The sequence below is a fragment of the Pseudorca crassidens genome, chromosome 2 (genome assembly GCF_039906515.1).
Source record: "Pseudorca crassidens isolate mPseCra1 chromosome 2, mPseCra1.hap1, whole genome shotgun sequence".
Lineage (NCBI taxonomy): Eukaryota > Metazoa > Chordata > Mammalia > Artiodactyla > Delphinidae > Pseudorca > Pseudorca crassidens.
The window spans coordinates 1127501-1145189 of NC_090297.1; the positions used below are offsets into that span (position 1 = coordinate 1127501).

The 17689-nt window shown below is 64.1% G+C and overlaps 1 protein-coding gene across 1 annotated transcript in view; it reads left to right on the top strand.

Annotated features, from left to right (window-relative positions):
- Positions 1-17689, top strand: part of SKI (SKI proto-oncogene) — a 58186-nt gene that overhangs the window by 34190 nt on the left and 6307 nt on the right. The gene's annotated exons all lie outside the window — the stretch shown is intronic.

Below are 17689 nucleotides of genomic sequence, written 5' to 3' on the forward strand. Positions count from 1 at the left end.
CCCTCAGCGTCCCTGTGCTTCCCGGGGTCCCCCTGGCCCACCCCTGGGGTTGTGCTCCCCCCTCGATGCTACAGCCTCGCCTGTCGGAGGGTTGGCTGCTCTCCGGTGACGCTCCCTCGTTAGCGCTGTGGCTTCTCCCTGGGAAAGGTGAACAGCCTCCCCAGTGCCTCGGTCCTGATGTATGCAGGACCCCTAGCCTTGAGGTGTTTGCCTTTTGTTCCAAAACGTGGGGGGTTCTTGGGCCCCTGTGTCCACGTGTGCGTTTGCAGTGAGTGTTGTGTGCGTGTCCTGGCCTCCGGCTGCTCCCGGCAAGGGCGGGTGTGGGGCTGTTGACGCAGCCGGGCTCCGCCCGGGGGGGGGGGGGCGAGGAAGTGGGTGTTCACAACTGCCAAGCCTGGCTCTGGGGGAAGGTCTCTGGCTGACCGCGGACGCTCGTTCTGTTTAAAAAGAAAGACTGATTTAAAGGTAGGGTCAACTAGATTTTCTGATTAGATGCCTTGTCTGAGGAAGTGAAGTCAAGAACAACTCAAGCTTTGGTTTGGTGATTGACAGAGAGCTTGTGCTGTTTACTGTAAACCTTCCAAACAAAACTTGAGGCTTGTGACTTTTTGCTTTCTGGGTGCAGGTCAGCAAGGGCTCGCTCCACCCTTGGCAGCCCTGCTTCGTGGTCGCCCCCAGCCGGGGTGGGGCCTGGCCAGCGTGCAGAGGACACACAGCGCGCACACCCCCCGTGGCGAGTGCAGTCTGGAGGCAGGAGCCCCGTCCTCGCTGGCTCTGAGTCACTCTTGCTTGCTGCCTCCTGGCCCAAAGTGGCTGCTCAGGCCGAGCCTTCACATCCATGCACAGGAGAGGCCGGCACCCTGGGCCGGATGGAGTCACGTGGCCTCGCGTCGTTGCAGAGAGTCCTTTCAGCTGAGCAGGGCGTGCTGGCTGCAGGTCTGGCCACGTGGGCTCAGGCCTGGCCCCAGCCTCACCTCCTCTGTCCTTGCTGGGAGGCCGTGTGGGGCAGCAGCTAAGATGGGCCCTGGGGCCAGACGAGCGGCTTTTCTGGGGCCATTCTTGCAACATGCAGATTCCTAAACTTGCTTTGAAGACGACTCCCAGTGGAGAAGTCCCCACCTGGTCACTCACTCCCCAGGCAGAATCACGTGGTCCTCACGTGTCCCTCTCCCTCAGCCCCTTAGAGCAGGGGCCTGACCTTCCTGTTCTGAAGACAGAGGCCTCTCCGTGGGTCCTGGAATGTTGCGGGGAGATGGGGCTGCTCCGAGGCTGAATACAGATGGGGTGTCTGTCGGGGCTGTGCATGGTTAGCGGGCACGCGGCCCTGAGGCCCGGGCTGTCAGCCACCACCGTGGCGTTCTCATTTCTGATAGGTGCGCAGCCGGTTCCCATGCGGACCTGCAGGGCTTTGCCCTTTCCTGTGCCTGCTGCCAGGGTTGGGCGGAAGGCCAGGAGCGCCACTGAGCCCCAGGGCGTCTGTGGAGATCAGTCCTGGCCTTGGGTGGGGACCCCGAGCGTCCGGGCTTCCTTGTTCCGGCCAGAAGCGTCCCTAACCCTGCAGGAGGAAGAGACCACCTGCTGGAGGGCCGGTGCTGGCCAGACTCCAGAGCTCCCAGCATGCGGGACTGCGGGCCCAGGGTCTCCATCCCAGCCATTGCCTCAACCCCCAGGAAGCTCCGACACCTTGTGTCCCCGAGACACCCAGGGCCTTGGGACGGCCGTGGATCCCCCGGGCTTCCGTGCACCCACAGGGCTGCATGGCGTGTGTGGACCCCAGGGTGACCCCACGCTGGTCCTTGTGACTTGGCCCCGGGGGCACCGCTCCCCCATCCGGGTCCCTCCCTTAGCCCTTGACTGCAGCCTTAGACTCTGACGTCCTGTCCTGCTGGGCGTGCGGGGAGGGCGTTTCCACAGCCTGTGGGAGAAGCAGCCGCCCCGGCTCCTGGGCTCCTGGGCTCCAGTCGCTCTGGCCCCGCACGCAGCGCTGGCGTTTCTGGCCCAGTTGTCATGGGCCTGGTGTCTGGAGGCCCCAGGCTGCGCCGGTGAGCAGTGCAGGGCTTTCCCTCCCAGTCCAGCGGGGGCGGCTGAATGCCAGGTGGGGCCGCAGAGCACTTCTGGGGCTTAGTGGCCAAGGACTGGACAGTCACCCCAACTCCCAGCCGCCGGGCATCTCCGTGTCCTGAAGGCCCGGGTCCCTGGCCCCCTGCGTCTCTGTGGGTGCTGCAGGCCTGGCGGACACCCCACGGGGGATGCCCTGATGGAGAGCCCCTTCCTGCCCGCCGGCCTTCTCCGGGCGCCGCGTCCTCCCGCCCCGCCACTTCCAAGCCCCTTCCCGTCCTTGTCACCTCCTCTCCTCTGGGCTTGCCAAGAATGTCGGGAAATTGGGGGGGGGGGCACAGGAAATGCCTCCTTCCCTCTAAGGACTGCTCCAGCTGCAAGTGCAGGGGGCTGGGGGAGGGTCACAGACGTGGAAAGCTGTCCCCGGCCAAGGCCACCCCACGCCCCAGCCCTGCAGATAGAGGCGCTGTCTGCCTCACTCTGGCCCCATGTGCACACCCTGCTAGGGGGAGACCGAGGCCGGAGGTCGGCGGGCTCCTTGAGAGAAGTGAGGTGTTTCTCCTTTAGTTGTTTCAAGTGGGATCTTTCAAAAAGCAGATTCAGTGGTGACACCCCCTCTCCCGCCATCTGTGTCATTAGCGTTTAGGAGACACGTTAGCCATTGGGGTGGAACCCGTTCCTGTGTGGGCAGATGGCGGCCCCTTCTCCAGGAGGCCGCCTGGGTCACCATTGCAGAGGGAGGGCCCGGTGTTCCCAATGTCACTGCCAGAGCCCGGCCTGCTGTAACCGCATGTGATTGAACCCCTGAACAACCCCGACATGACACCCAGTCTCCTGGCCTGCAGAGAGGAGGCCGTGTCACCTGACACCTCACACGTGCACCTTTTAAGAATGTACACCTGGCCTAGAAAACAGCAGCGAACACAGGCTATAGCGTGGGTATTAAAAAATGAAACCGGAGACCCCAGTCTTCCTATTAGATCATGTGAACTCGGGTCTTAGGGTCAGTGAGGGTCAGAGAGAGCGCGGGTGGGCCGTGGGCTCCGGTCCCTGCTGTGGCCTTGGCCACAGTGGGCAGAGCAGGCCCAGACCTGGGGCGAGGGGCCGGCCGCTGATTGTAATGGTGGCCCCAGCCCTCCTCCCCCCAAGGAGAAGGCACAGGAAGCCCCTGTCTCTGCTCCCTCCCCCATGGCTGCTGAGACACCCTTCCCTTCCCTGTGGGGTCCTTGGCTTTGTGCAGTGAGAGAAGGGGGCCCGGGGGCTGGTATGGGCGGGGGCGGGGGCGGGGGCGGGGTCAGGTCCTGGGCTGGGCAGGTCCCCTGGTGCAGCCATGTCACCCAGAGTCTGGCCTGGCAGCACTGGGAGAGCCTTGGTGCCTGGGCCCCTGGCCTCCTGCCCCTGCCAGGCCCTGCCCCCACCTGCCTCTTGATGGGGGGTGTCCTGGGATGCTCCGCAGGCGGGGAGCTTCAGGGGTCTCAGGGCCCGTTGCCTGGCTCACCAGTGGTGGGGACTCTGCAGCTATGGGGCTGTCATGTGGCCGGCGTGGTTCCTGCTGTAGGCGAGACGTGTCAGGGCTAGACGTTCGAGAGACGCCATGTCCTCTGCTCTGCGGTAGCAGAGCCTGTGCCGCCCCATTTTTCAGATGAAAAACTGGTGTGGATTCTTCAGCCGCGTCCCCCGCTCACCCCTGTTGCCCGCGTCCTGGCTCTCCTGGGCCCAGTGTGGGCCACATAGCCTCCTCCCCGGTGCTGCTCACCCTCGTCCCCCTCCCCACCCCAGCCCACCCCACTGGCAGGGATGAGCCTCAGACGGGAGGGGCTGGGCCCCCTTGGAGACCCTCATCCGAGTGTGAGGGTGACGCGGTGCGCTTCACGCCGTGTGTTCTTCATTTTACTAGGAACCCACTCTGGTGGCCCTGCCGCCTTGTGCCCTGGTCAGTGCTGGCGACAGGCCCGTGGACTCTCGGCTCTGTGTCTCCAGGGTCACGTCTTTGGGACCAACGAGCAGCTGTCTTTCAGCCTGGGCTTGGGGACTCACCGGGGATACACCAGCGGTGACTTCGCTGGCCCCTTGCCGGCCTCGGTGCCTCCGCCTGGAAGCAGAGGCGGCCACCGCGCCAGCTCTGAGTAGCCCCGCGGCCGGGCAGCGCCACCGTCCACCCGCGCCGGCTCAAGCGCTGGGCTCAGTGTTGTGTCGGTTTCTATGGCGAGAAAACAAGCAGGGCGGCTGCCGGGAGGGGGAGAGGAAGGGAGGGAGGAGGTGCAGGCGCTGAGGAAGCCGAACAGACCGGCGGCGTGGGCGGGGCCGGCCGGGGCTACTTCCTGGCGGGGAAGCGGGCGAAAGTGCCGTCCCTCCAGCTGCCCGCTGAGGCCGGGGTGCCTGCAAGAGCGGGGCTGGGCCTTGTCGGCTGTCGGCACGTGCAGTGCCTGGGGGAGGGGACCTGCCTGGGGAGGATCTTTAGGTTGCTGAGGAGTGGAGGGCAGCTCCCCTGGGACCCCGCCTGCTGGCGGAGGAGGCTGCACGGGGTCTGGCCCAGCGGTGCCGCGGCGGTGGCCAGGTCCGGTGTGTCTTGCCTTCGGCCTGCGCCGCCCGCTGGTCCTGCCGCCCACGCCTGGCTCGCCGCAGCCTCCTTTTGGCCCCGGGTCACCCTGATTTCTCTCGGGGCTGCTTGCAGGTCTGGGTGAGGGGCCAGGCTGCCTCCCCCTGCTGCTGCGCCCCTCCTGAGAGCCCCTCCAGGGGAACCCAAGGTCTCCAGCTGACCGGGGAGCCGTTGCCAGTGCCGCTGCGAGAGCGCCGTGGGTCGGGCTCCCTTCCCTTCCCCCCCAGGAGGCCTGCACCTGGAGGAGGAGAGGTGGAGGCAGATGGGCTTTCAGCCACCCTCCTCTGGGTCACCTGCCCACCCGGCCGCACCCACCCGGGGTTCTGCTGTGGCCCCCGTGGCTGGAGGGCGGGGTGGGCGCTCCACGCACGGTCCTGCGGCTCCATCCCTATCACATTCCCGTCAGTGGCTGGTGTGGACAGGGGAGTTTAGGGGCCCACGTGTGTGCTTCCTGGACAGATGCACCCCCAACGATAAAAAGAAGTGACCTTTTCCTGTAATTAGAATTGGGAGCACAGAAAACCCTTTGGCTTTGAAGTGTGTTTGGACCCCAGTGGGCAGCCTGTGTGCTGCCTTGAGCTCTGGTTCAGATGCATGGTGGTTTTCGCAGAGCTGTGGGGAGCTGGGCGGCAGCTCACGGCAGCCTCCCCAGTGAATTTCTGTCTTCCCCGCCATCACCAGCTCCGTGTGCACTTGGGAGGTGTTGACAAATGGGCTTAAAAGTCTTCTTTTGGAGGATCTTATCCTTAACGGGTTAGAGAGTGGTTTCCAAGTTCCCTCGCTCTGGCGTGAGCCGAGGCTCAGCTCCGGGTGGCGCTCACACGCGCCCTGGGGCTCCACGTGGGTGACACTGGACCGCAGGGCCGGCTTCTGTGGGCAGCCCTTTGCGTCCCCAAGGACGGCGAGTGGCCGCTGCTGAGCCTGTGCAGCTGGGCACCTTGCGGGTCCACGGTGACCGAGCGCGTTGAGGGTCTGGGCTGGCTTCGTAACCCGGCTTTTGTCTGGGAAGCAGGAGGAAAGGGCCTGAAATGCCTACACTTCATCTCTCTTTTGAGGTCTCTCAACTTGTCGCAGTGGGGGGGGGGGGTTATTGTTTTTTAATGCCATTTCCGATAAAGAAAAAATTAAAAATTTAAGCTATCACCCTGAGTTTTACTGTTCCTCCTGCCGTCGTGTGATGCCACTTTTAAATGCAAAGATGAGAGCGTCTGAGGTGTGTGCAGGGTCGCTGCAGCCTGCGTGTGTGTTTCGTCCTTGTCTGGCTGACGGCGCTGCCCCCCACCCCCAGCTGCCTCTGCCTCCCTCTGAGGTGTGGAAGGCGGGAGAGACGAGAACCCGGGTCCCCAGCTCCCGTTCTGGCCGCGTCTCTGACTCTAGCGTGGGTACCGAGAGGCCAGGACGGCCTCCTGGGCTGGGGTGGGAGGCGGATGGCCCCCTCTGTCTGAAGGGAAGCCCTGGCCCGTTGGGGTCACACGCCATCTCTCTGGCTCTGCACACACCCCTGTCCCGTTGGATTTCATTTACAAAATAACATTTGATCGAAGGTGAAGAGGTGACCCCAGCAGAGCCTTGACCCCAGTGTGCGGTCGTGTGCCTGCAAAGCCAGCCCTGGTGTCTTACCTTCAGGTTAAAAAGCCCTCGTGGGAGGGGCCTCCTAGGACCCCCTTCCCGGCCCTCCTCCTGCCCCCGGGGGTGTGTGGGAGTTGGTGTCAGGCTCTGGAGGGCCGGGAGACCCCCATGCTGTGCAGAGATTGGCCGCCTGTCCCCTTTGGGTGGGTACATCTTGGGGATGTTTTTACTTAGATTCTGAAGACGGGGACAGTGCTCCCTGGACAGGAAAAATCCTGATGTGGAGAGAAACGGGGAGCTCCTGACATGGGCAGTTTGGACCCCAAGAACGTCGTGAGCGGCCTCCTCTACCCCCGAGGGTGGTTCAGGCTCTGTGGTCCCTGCGAGGTGGGCTGCTGGGAGGGTCTGCTCCCGTGGACTGAGCACGGGGCTCCCCTAAGTGGGATGGGGCGTGTGGGCGGTGGACCTCGTCCTCCGAGGGCCTCCCGGGGCCCAGGGAGCTGGGTGCCAGCCAGGGGGAGGGGTCGTTTGAGAGCAGAGAGTCCTCGTCTCTCCCCGCCGGCTGCCTCTTTGGAAGCCCCCCATCCGGCACGGTCAGCACTGGAATTTGGGTCTGGTGGGCGGAGTGCTGAGAGCAGCACCGATTCCCTCCTGCCTCTCAGGATGCACGGGTTGGGGGCGCTCGGGGTCCATCACGTGCCCTCGCCTGGGGCTGGGCCTCTTTACTGGCGTCGTGTCTGTGTGTCAGTGAAGTCAACTCTGAGGTTGGGCTGTGGTTGACCCGTGGGTGTCATGGCAGTGCCCTCGGGACGCTGATGGTGGCCGGGATCCGGGCCTTTCTTCTGGGCATGGAGCTCCTGGGCCTTCGAGTCCCTCCACAGAACTGACCAGCCCGCAGCACCTGTGTCACCTTCTCCAGGACCCCGGCCCCCAGGTTCCCGGTCCTCCTTCCGTCCTGGCTCACGCACCCACCCCCGAGGCTCCCGCTCAGGCGAGCTGGGATGCGTAGCTCGCGACAGGGCCTGGCGCGTGGCAAGCAGGCTTTCTGTGCACAGAGACCTGGGGTCTCGGGCTCCCAGCCCCAGGCCCGGCGGCTCCTCCCGCGGGAGTGGGGGGCGGGTGAGATGGCGGAGCCAAGTCTGGGGACGCGTTCCCGCCTCGGCCTCCTGTAGTGTGTCCTCCAGGGTGGGACACTGAGCAGCCCAGGGCCTCAGCTGCCCTGGGCCCCCAGGTGCTCCGCCATCTGCCGCCCCCTCCGCTCGCAGCCGAGGCCTAGGGTCCCGAGACCTCAGGAGACCCTCGGCCGGCATCACGTCGGCGTTTGGAGGAGCGGAAGGCCCTTCACTGGAAGGACGTGGGAGGCTGCTGTGTCCCGGCAGCCTCTGATCCTGGCTCAGCGCCCCCGGCCAGCGTCCGCATCGGTGCCCTGACTGATGGGGCCAGGCGGGGCTGGGGGCTCTCTCCCCAGGGCCTGTCCCAGGGCCACCTGGGAGCCACCCCACCAGCCTGCCAGGTCTAGGGCTCTGCTCAGTGAAAGGCCTGCCAGGTCCCCGCTGACTCCCGGCTGCCCCGGGCCCGGGCTTCTCTCTGAGGCTCTCACCTGGAGCAGGTGACAGATCACACACGAGAGTGCCGTGTTATGCATGTGTGCAGGCTACACGCCCCTACACGCCCGTCCGCTCGCGTGTGCCCCGATCTTGTCCTGGTCCGAGCACGGCAGGTGTCAGCTGTGAGTCCGGGGGCGTGTGGGGGGGTGCCCTGGAGGTTTAAGCAGCAGAGGGTGGCCCTGGCCCCCACCCGGCATGGCGTGCAGCTCGGAGGAGGAGGCCAGTGGAGGGGACCTGGGGCCCGCAAGGCACGGGGGCTGTGTCCCCAGGGGCGGTGAGGGAGACGCCGTGGGTGTGGTGAGGCGCCCACGGAACCCCTGGCGGCAGTTGTGGGTGTGAGCAGAGGGGCCAGGGACAGGCTGGCATCTGGGCACGGACGTGGGGTGGGGGGCAGAACAGGAGAAGGTAGGGGCGGCGGGGCGGCTGGTGACCCGGCAGAGCTGCTGCCCGGCCCGTGTGCCCGCTGCTGCATCAGGGCCCTTGTCTGGGGACAGCGCCCATGCGTCCTGGTGGTTCCTGCGTCAGAGGCTTGGTGGGGGTCGAGGGTGAGGCCGACCTTCCCGAGGGGCCTTGGTGGGGTGAGGGCCACATGGGGCATGGTGGTGTCCAGCCCCGCCCCTCCCGCTGCCCCGTAAACTGTCCTCTTCCTCTCAGGCTGGTTCTTAGTCACCCTCCAGAAGGGCGGCCCCCAGTGCCCTGTGTTGCCTGCTGGCTTTCTCTCTTGTTCTGGATGACGAGGCCTGTTGGCCCTCCTCCCTCTCTGCCTGGAGGCCTGGAGGCCTGGCGACCACTATGCCCCCCCCACCCCCCCGGCCGGTCAGGGCGCTGGGAAAGACGCTGTCCCTCACCACCCCTCAAGGACATTGTCCTAAGAGTAGAATGAGCCCCAGAACAGCTTCATTGTTCCTGGGGTTCTGGTGTTTGGGGTTTTTTTTGTAAAGTCCTTTTAACAGTTACTTTCCAGTGACCGCTAAGGAAAAGAAAAGGTTCCGTTCCACCCTGCCTGGTCCAGCGGGGGACTTCCCCTGATTTTCTGATGCTAAAAGGGAGGTTTTGCAGGGGTGTGGGAGGCCTTGTGCAGCAGGGCTGGTGGCGGGTCCGTGACGTGGCGAGGACTGTAGGGCCACCGGAGGCCTCCCCGTGTCGGGGCTGATGTCCAGGGTCTTCAGGGACACCCCTTCCCAGAGCCCCGCCCCGCCCCTCCCGTCCCCTCCCTGCATTCTCCTCCACAGGAGGGTTGGTGGGGGGTGGGTGGGAGGACCTCCCTCTGGGAGCCAGGCCAAAGGTCCCTGCTTGCGGAGGGAATGCGGACCCCTCCATTGAGAGCCGCTGAGGTCTGGTTCCCAGGGGAGGGGCAGCGACTGTTTCCTTAGAAAAGTCTTAACTTATTCTTGTCGACGGTGTGGAAATAACAGAAAAGGTGACCCATTTAAGTTTAAAAAAAAATCAAAGCAAATCTGTAAAACTGCTATTTTCACTTCATTTTGGGGTTTGGGGTTGTCTTGCAAAGTTAATCCGCTTCCTCTGTACCACAGTAATCAGAAAATAGGTTAATTTAAGCATAATATGAAACATGAATTATCACGTGGAAAATATTAATGGTACTTACAAAAATAGCTCTGCAGTTTCTAGAACTGTGAAATCTGCAGGACCGTCCATGACGCAGCCCTTGGGCTGATTTAGAGGTAGTGGTCCCAAGCGTGGGGGCTGAGAGCTGCGCTGTAGGAGACGTGGGTGCTGTTGGCAGGACTTTGTCACAAAGCCTAGGTGGGATGCGGTGGCCCGGAGCCCCACCATCGCCCCGGGGAGCCACACTCTCTCCTCTGCGGCCTCCCTCTGAGGCGAGGCGGGCATCCCTGCAGGAAGGAGCCTGCGATTCCCTGCTGCGCCCACCCCGGGCAGGGGTTCAGGGGCCCAGCAGGGCTGGCCCCGGTCTTGGCGGTGGGTCCACGTGGCTGCAGGAGCGGGGCTGACTGCCCGCCCCTCGAGCTGCTGCGGTCCCTGTGGGCAACAGGCTCACCCCGGGCGGGAGAGTCCAGCAGAGCGGGGGGGGGGGTCGCTCTGCGGGGTGCCATGTGCCTGCCCGGCGCTGGTGCCCACCCACATGCACAGCTTCTCTCTGTGTCTGCTCCGCTCCGGCTGCGTCTCTTTGGGTGTTCCCACCCTGTGCTCCTCATGTGTAGGGTCTGTGGGTGTCTGCCCCTCTTAGGGGTCCGTGCAGGTCCATGGTTATGGGTTCTTGAGGGACTTTCCACTGCATGGTGGGCGGGGGCCCCAGGCCCTTGTTGGTCGTGGTGGGCCTCCTGGGCCAGCACGTGACGTGGGCGTGTCCTCCTGGGCTCAGCTCCACACTGCCACGGGGACGCTCGCTTGTCTTCTCCGGTGTCAGAGTGTGCGGACCGGGGTTCCGGGGCTGAGAAGCGGGGCTGGAGGCTGCTGCCCCCACCGATCTCCGGGAATCCCAGCCTGACGGCTGTGACAGCTCCACCTCCACCGGGGTTCAGAGAGGTGGGGTGGGTTGCTTTGAAGGCCCCATGCTGCCCAGCAGGAACTTTTCATCTCTGTCTGTGGTCCTGGCTGTTTTTCTGCTGATCCGCTAAATGACAGGAAAATTGCAGAATGAGCAGCTGGACCGTGGGGCGCTCTGAATGTCACGGGGAGACCCCAGGCTCCCTGGCCGGCCCCTGCCCCACGGGGGGCTCCCCGGGACCCCCGCCTCGAGCCCCCGCCGGGCTGCGGTCATTTACACTCACCTGTCCCTGCTCTGGGGGACAGATCACTTTGGGTCCTGTCCTGGGGCTTGGAAGTCTCAGGAATGCTTCCAGTGTGTTTCTTGCTCCTCACCTAGAATCCGGGTGACAGACCCTCAGTGCTGCCTCAACTCCAGACCAGCAGTGACTTTCTAATTCAGAAATACCAGTTAGGAGTGGAATTCCGTGTTAAGATTCAGTTAGAAATAGATGTGTTGTATTAAGATTCCTAGACTTTTTCTTTTCTTTTTTTTGTAAGATTGCTATGTTTTTTTTTTTAAACGTGGTTTTCGTATGCCGTCTGTAACTTTTAAAAAATGCTCCCTTAGACACGTGTTTGCCGATTTGTACATTTGTAAGAACGTCTCTCACCGCTTTTCTGAGGCCTCAGTCTGGGGGGTGCAGGCTCGTTCTTGCGGGTGGAAGGCCCCTGAGGTTGGGGGCCGGGGTGGGGGGACTGCTTTGCCTTCCGAGTGGCTTGTAAGATGGTGATGGGGCCACAGGTGATGCCGAGTTGATCCCCCAGAGGGTGCTGCCCCTGGGTGCCGACCTGGGCGTGCCCACGTGCCCATGTCTTGCCAGGGGACCTAGGTCTTCAGCTGCTGAGGGTCGGGGCACAGAGCGGGGAGGGCCAGAGGGCGGGTGCTGGTGGGGGGAGCGGGTGGATGCCGGCCAGCGCGCTGAAGGTTCTCCTGCCCCCTGCTGTGTGAGGTGGTGGCCTGAGCAGCGCCCTCTGGCCCTACCTGTGAAGTGGCACCAGGCTTGAGAGAGCCAGCCGGGGTGGGGCTTCCGGGGCGCCCACTGCCAGGACGCCAGGCCACAGGGTTTGGGAGGCGGGGGCCGGGGTGGGCCTCAGGACCTCGGGGCCGCCCTCCGTGTCGAGCCTCTGCATTTGTGTGCAGCCCCACACCCACCCGCCATGGGACCCTGGCCAGGGCCACGTTGTCACCCTGGACATGCCCTGGCTGCCCGGCCAGGTGCCCAGTGGATGTCAGCCCCGCCGGGACCTTGCCTGACCCCTGACGCCGTCTCGGTGCCATGGACCTTGAGCGGCTCCCCGGGCTCCTCAGTCAGGAACCCTCGATCCTCAGTGGTTGGGTTTTTCAACCAACAGTTCCTTTTATTTTTCTAATAGATATTTTTAGTAATAGCTTTGTTGAGATGTAATTCGCGTGCCAGAAAATGCGCCCTTTCTAAGAGTATGACCCAGTGAGTTTTAGTATATGCCACCCATCACCGTCGTCTAATTTTAGGACGTTTCCATCACCCTGAAAGAAACCCGTGCCCCGTGGGCCCCCCATCACCCAGCACCCACCGATGCACTTCCTGTCTGCGGAATTTCCCGTTCTGGACGTTTCACGGGAATGGGACCATGTGGCCTCTCACGTCTGCTCCTCTCACCAGGTGCTGTGTCCTCATGGCTCCACCGTGTCGCGTGTCTGTGCCTCACTCCTTGTCAAGGCCGAGCGATACTCGGTGTGTGGATGGACGGGACCACGTTTTGTTTTTTCATTCACCCACTGACGGACATTTGGCTGTTGCGAATAATGCTGCTTTGAATACTCGTGTCTGATGTTTTTGCGGGTGTGTTTTCAGTAATCTTGAGTACAGGCCCAGGAGTGGAGTTGCTGGACTGTACGGCAGTTCTGTAGACTGTTCCACGGCGACGGCAGCTCTGTTCCTCCACCAGCAGCACACAGTGTTCCGGTTTCTCCACATCCTCACCGCCGCTTTTTTTTTTTTTTTTTTTTTTGCGGTACGTGGGCCTCTCACTGCTGTGGCCTCTCCCGTTGCGGAGCACAGGCTCCGGACGCGCAGGCTTAGCGGCCACGGCTCACGGGCCCAGCCGCTCCGCGGCATGTGGGATCTTCCCGGACCGGGGCACGAACCCGCGTCCCCTGCATCGGCAGGCGGACTCTCGACCACTGCGCCACCAGGGAAGCCCCCTCTCACCGACGCTTTGTAGCGTCCATCCTTTCAACAATTACAGCCGTCCTAGTGAGTGTGAAGGGGCACCTCACGGTGTTTTTTAAATTCTACGTTTTTTTTGAGGTGGTTGTAGGTTCACCTGCAGGCGTACGAGGTGACAGGTATTCCCGTGCGCTTGGTCTAGATTCTGGTACCAGGTGTGAGTCCCTCTTTCTAGTCCTCTCGGGTGTTTACTGGGGGTCACGGGGTGGTTGTACACCAGCTTTCCTGGCAGCTGCCCCGGGTCACATCCCTGCCAGCGGCGCGCAGGCTCCCGATTTCCCTGAATCCTCACGACACTTGCTTTCTGGTTGTGATCGTCGCCGTCCTGACGGGTGTGAGGTGCGTTTCCCTGATGGTCAGTGACACTGAGCATGTCTTCGCGTGCTTGCGCTTGCTGGCGTGTGTGTGCCGCCTTGGGAGCAATGCCTGTCCAGGGCCTTCGCCCTTGAGATGGCTTGTTTTTGTCTCGAGTTTCCGTTCTCATGTGTTCTGGATCCAGGTCCCTTATCAGAGGTGATTGCAGAGGTTTTTTTCCGTTGTGCGTGCTGTCTTCTCGCCTTCTCGATGGCGTCCTTTGAAGCACAAATGTCTGAGGCTGCTGAATTCCCCCTCCGCTGCTTCATCTTTGGTTCCTTGTGCTTTGGTGTCATCTAAGCGGCTCACTGGGGGTGGGGCTCACACCGTCGGAGCCCTCATGGTTCCTCCAGACGCTTCACCTTCAGGTTTTCTCTGAGATGGTTTGAGGAAGCAGTTTATCGTAGGGGAGCTGCACAGAAACAGTCTCGGCCTTAGGGAGCCGGGAGGGCCCTCCCCTGGCCGCCCTCACCCCGAGAGCCCCGAGAGCCCGGTGAGGACGTGAGGAGCAGAGGGGAGGTTTGGCTTGTGTCCTTTCAAGGACCCGCTTTCCAGCCGTGTGGAAAATGAGCTCATAACGGTGGCAGCGCAGGTCCAGCAGCCCCTGACGCCCAGGCCGGGCTGCGCTCGGCCGCCTTCGTCCTGACCGGTGGCCCGTGGGCGGGGCCTCGCCGCGGCTCTCCCGATCTCGGTCTCCTGGGCGCTTGGGTGATCCTGCTGCTCCCCCGCCGCCCCCCCCTCCCCACTGGCCTGGGGGGAGGTGCCGCGGGCTCTGGACCATCGTTACAGCTTCCTGGAGCAGTTGGTGTTGCAGGTTGGCGGCCAGTGGTCTCGCCCCTCCGCTTCTGCCTTCTGCACGGGACCGGCAGCAGTTACTCTCCCCATGCCCGCCCGGTCCTCCCGGCGCGTCCCAAAGCCCTTCCCTGAAATCCCTGAAGTGAGAGCCGCCTTGGACGGTGGGTGAGGCGCTCTCGCGGCCCCTAGCACAGCCTGCCTGGGCCTTTGGTGCAGAATCTGTCGGACTGTGAGCTGGCAAAGGGGAGCCGCTGCCTGCAGGTCGGCTCTGAGGCTGGCTGCTCTCCCAGCACACTCGCCGCCGCCTGGTGAAGAGGTGGAGGGGGGGTGGGTGGGGAGGGGATGATATAGGGGGTGCAGGCAGGTGTGTTGCACAGCAGGGCACGTGCCTCTGGAGGACACCCCCAGCTCTGTGCGAGCTTCCCGTGGGGCTTCCCGCTCACCTGGAAGGTGTGCGCTCACAGCCGAGAGGTGGGGACGTGGCCCCTCGTGTTGATCTGTGGGGGCTGCTCGCTGCCTCCGGGGAGAGGCTGGCGCTCTTCCTGTATCTGCTGGCTGGGCTGGGTCAGCCTGGGGTCCGGGGGGCAGGGGGTGACACCGAGGCTGATGTCCTTCTAACAAGTTGACGACCAGGGTCTGGCGGCTGGACAGTGCGTGTCGCCTCCTGGCCGAGCACAGTGCCTGGCCGGACCCTCATCTGGGCCTGGTCCCCGAGGTGGCAGAACTCCCACCCCCAGCAAAGAGTTGGGGGAGCCAAGTGTCGTTTCCTCCGTGGGGCAGGTCTTCTGTCCAGGCCGTGCTCCTTGGCCAGCGGCGCAGGTCTCACTGGGTGGACGCGCCCACCTGGCCCCCCAGACACATTGTCTAGTGCTGTTGGACCAGAGGGCGTGTGGGGACCAGCCGCCCTCAGCCCTGCAGAGCGCCCAGGGCAGCGGGCATCCTGGCCTTAGGCCCCGAGGCCAGAGGGGACGCCTCTGTGCTGCGAGAAAACAGACCGATCCAGCCCGGGGAGGGGGGTGGTTACCGCTCTCCTCTGGCTGCCAGTGCGTGGCCTGCACAGCTGAGCTTCGCATGTGCACGACCCTGAGCAGGTGTGTGTGCCCCCTGGGGGTGCAGGGAGGCCCCTCATCCTGACGGCCCGGGGCGCCCTGGACAGACGCCTGCCTCCATGCAGGTGGCGGATCTCAGGGCAGCGCGGCGCCTGTCTGGGCGGGTGGAGCCCTGTCACCTGCACATCCCACAAGGGCTCACGGATGCAGTCGTGGACCTGAGCAGGGAGGTGACTGAGTGGCCGCTTGCTCCAGCCGGGCAGCCGCCTGGGTGGCATGCACTCCCACGTGCTCCATGCTGGGCCCAGCCCGGGCAGCCCCGCTGCGCCGTGTTCAGGCGGCATCTCCCTCAGCCCTGCCTGCGTGTCTGTGTTCGAGGCCTGAGTCTGAGCCTTCCTCTCTGAGCCCTGGGCCCTTTGGGGCTGGTCCTGCCCTTGCTGCTGGGCTTCTCTTGCTGTGTCCCGTGCAGGTTAGCGCTGGGCGGCTCTGTGCCCTGCTGGTTCCCGGCTCTGCATTGCGGTTAGTGGGATCCGCCCTTCTGTACTGCTAGGGTCGCCCCAGAGCTGGGAACGTGGGGGGTGGTATGCCCCAGCGCTCTGTGTGTGCGGACGTCACGCCGTGCGCTCAGGCCTCAGCCCGGTGCCACGAGCTGCATCTGGAACGTTCTCTCTCCGTTCTTTCCTCCCCCACGTACGTTGTCGCTTTCTGTTTTAAGATGTCCAAGGTGTAGGGCATAAGAAACAGAGCGCGGCACGGCAGGGCAGGCCCATGGGGTGGGGACTGCCAGCATCCGGGGGCTCCTGAGGTCCCCAGATGTGCAGGCCAGGGCCCAGCGTCCAGGCCCTCGTGCTGCCAGGCCCTGGGGCTCTCAGTGCAGCACTGGGGGTGGGGACTCAGAAACCCAGGGTGAGCTTCGTCTTCGATGGCCCAAAGCCCTCCTTCCGCCCCTTCCCCACCTCTGGGCCTTAGCACAGGGTGTAGGCTGCTCCGCCAGTGGGTCCAGGGCCTGCTGCCTGCAGGGAGGAGCCCCCCCAGGTTTGCCTGGCTGGGCTGGCCTGCAGGGCCTTTGGGGCTCAGGCACTAAGTATGGCCCTTGGGAGCACGAGGTGGGGGACGCTGGAAGCCCCCCCGGCCCGGTCTGCCTGCTGCTGTTGCACTGGTCTCTGGCGGTGGCCACAGTCCCAGCAGCCGTCCACACTCCACTCCACCCATATCCAGCGGGCCCCACGGTTTGGTGCCTCTGACTTGGCTGACGCTCCTGGCCTGGCCGGACATGAAAGTCACAGGAGTGACAGCACTCCCAAATCGTACCCCCAAATCCTTGCAGACGTACACAGGTCCCTGGGTGACACACAGACCCCACAGTGGGGAGCGCCCTACGGGCAGACGCGTGTCCTGTCCTCCGTGGTGACGGACGCGCATGGCCGCTGAGCAGTCCTGCGTGGCGGCACCCTGTGGCGGTGGGGTGTCTCCTGGGACCCACGTCTTGGCGCTGTCCCTACAGGCTTCTCAGTCAGGCAGCACCCCCACCCCCCGCGCTGGGGCATGTGCACGGGGCACGTGCTCCCACCCGGGTCCTCGTTTGTGGGGAAGTGGCCATGGGCGCCCAGCCCCACTGCCGGGGAGCGTCCTGGGCTTCGAGGCGCCCAGCGGGGTCAGGAGCCGGAGGCCACAGGCTCACCTCCTCACACGGGGGGACGTGCGGCCATGGCCGCGCACAGCTCTGTCCCCGACTGCCTGCTGTCGCTGGCCCGTCCTTCCCAGGGCTTTGAGGAGGCCGCACTCCCTCGGGGCCCTGGCAGCCCCGTGCCCGCCCAGCCTCGCTCCACAAGCCCCTCTTCCGCTGCTTCCTCGTTTTCGTAACCGGTCGGCTGCGCTTCCTGGAGGGCGCACCGGGGTCCGGAGTCTCAGGGGCTGCTCGGCTTCCCGAGTTGCCTCCCCGCGTCCTGGGTGGACCAGGGCTCGGGGTGAGGCGGGGGCAGGAGGCGCCGGCCCTTCTCCGAAGTGGGAAGCCGCCTCTGCCGCGCGGCTCATCTGACACCCGCCACGAGGCTCCCTGAGGTTTCTCGGAATCGGAGGAGCCGGCGGGGCCGCTGTGGCTTCTCTCCCTTGAGAACTGGGCTCAGACAGGAAACCCCACCCTTGTGGGTGTCGCCCGGTCTAGGCATCACCACGACTCCTTTCCCCTGAAAAGCAGCACCAAGTGGGTCTCTCTTTCCTGAGTGTTTTCAGGTCTGAGCAGACGGTCCCTGCTGTCTGTGGGACCCCCGAACCGTCTCCTGGGGCTGGGTGGGCAGGCTGTTTGTTGGGACAGCTGCCCTGTGCGGGGACCGACCCACAGGTCTGGGGCCCGAGGGCTACACGTTGCCTGGAGCAGAGTTAGGGAGCCTGGCTCCCTGCGCACACACCCACGTGTGCCGGCTCCTTCACCCTGGGGGGCCTGGCCCAGCCTGGCCCCCTGTCTCCTGAGTTCTGTGGTGATGGCTCTGCTGACCCTCGGGTCAGTTCTGGGGTTCAGTATTTTCTCCAAGTGCCCCCTGGGGCAGAAGGAGCCCCTCCCCCATCCACCCCACCCCTCTTGAGGTCTGGCCTGGGGGTGATGGGCACTGTCCCCCAGCCCCTCGCCCTCAGTGGCCTCCCGGATACGCCCAGGCTCCGGCCGGGGCGGGGTTGGGGAGGCACCGTCCGTCCTCCAAAGACTGTTCTGTTTTCTTGGGGAGGGACCCTGTGTTCTCAGGACTCTGGTGCCAGCAGACTGGGGGGAAGTTTGACACCAGCCCAGGAGGCCACTTGGGCCACAGCATCCAGCAGACACAACGCTCGGCTGCTGGGCCCGGGGTCGCTGTCCCAAGCTTCCTTCCCTGACAGCAAGACTTGGGAAAGTCGAGGGGGCTTCCTTGCCAAACTGAACACAGTTCATTTTGGGAATGTTCTTTC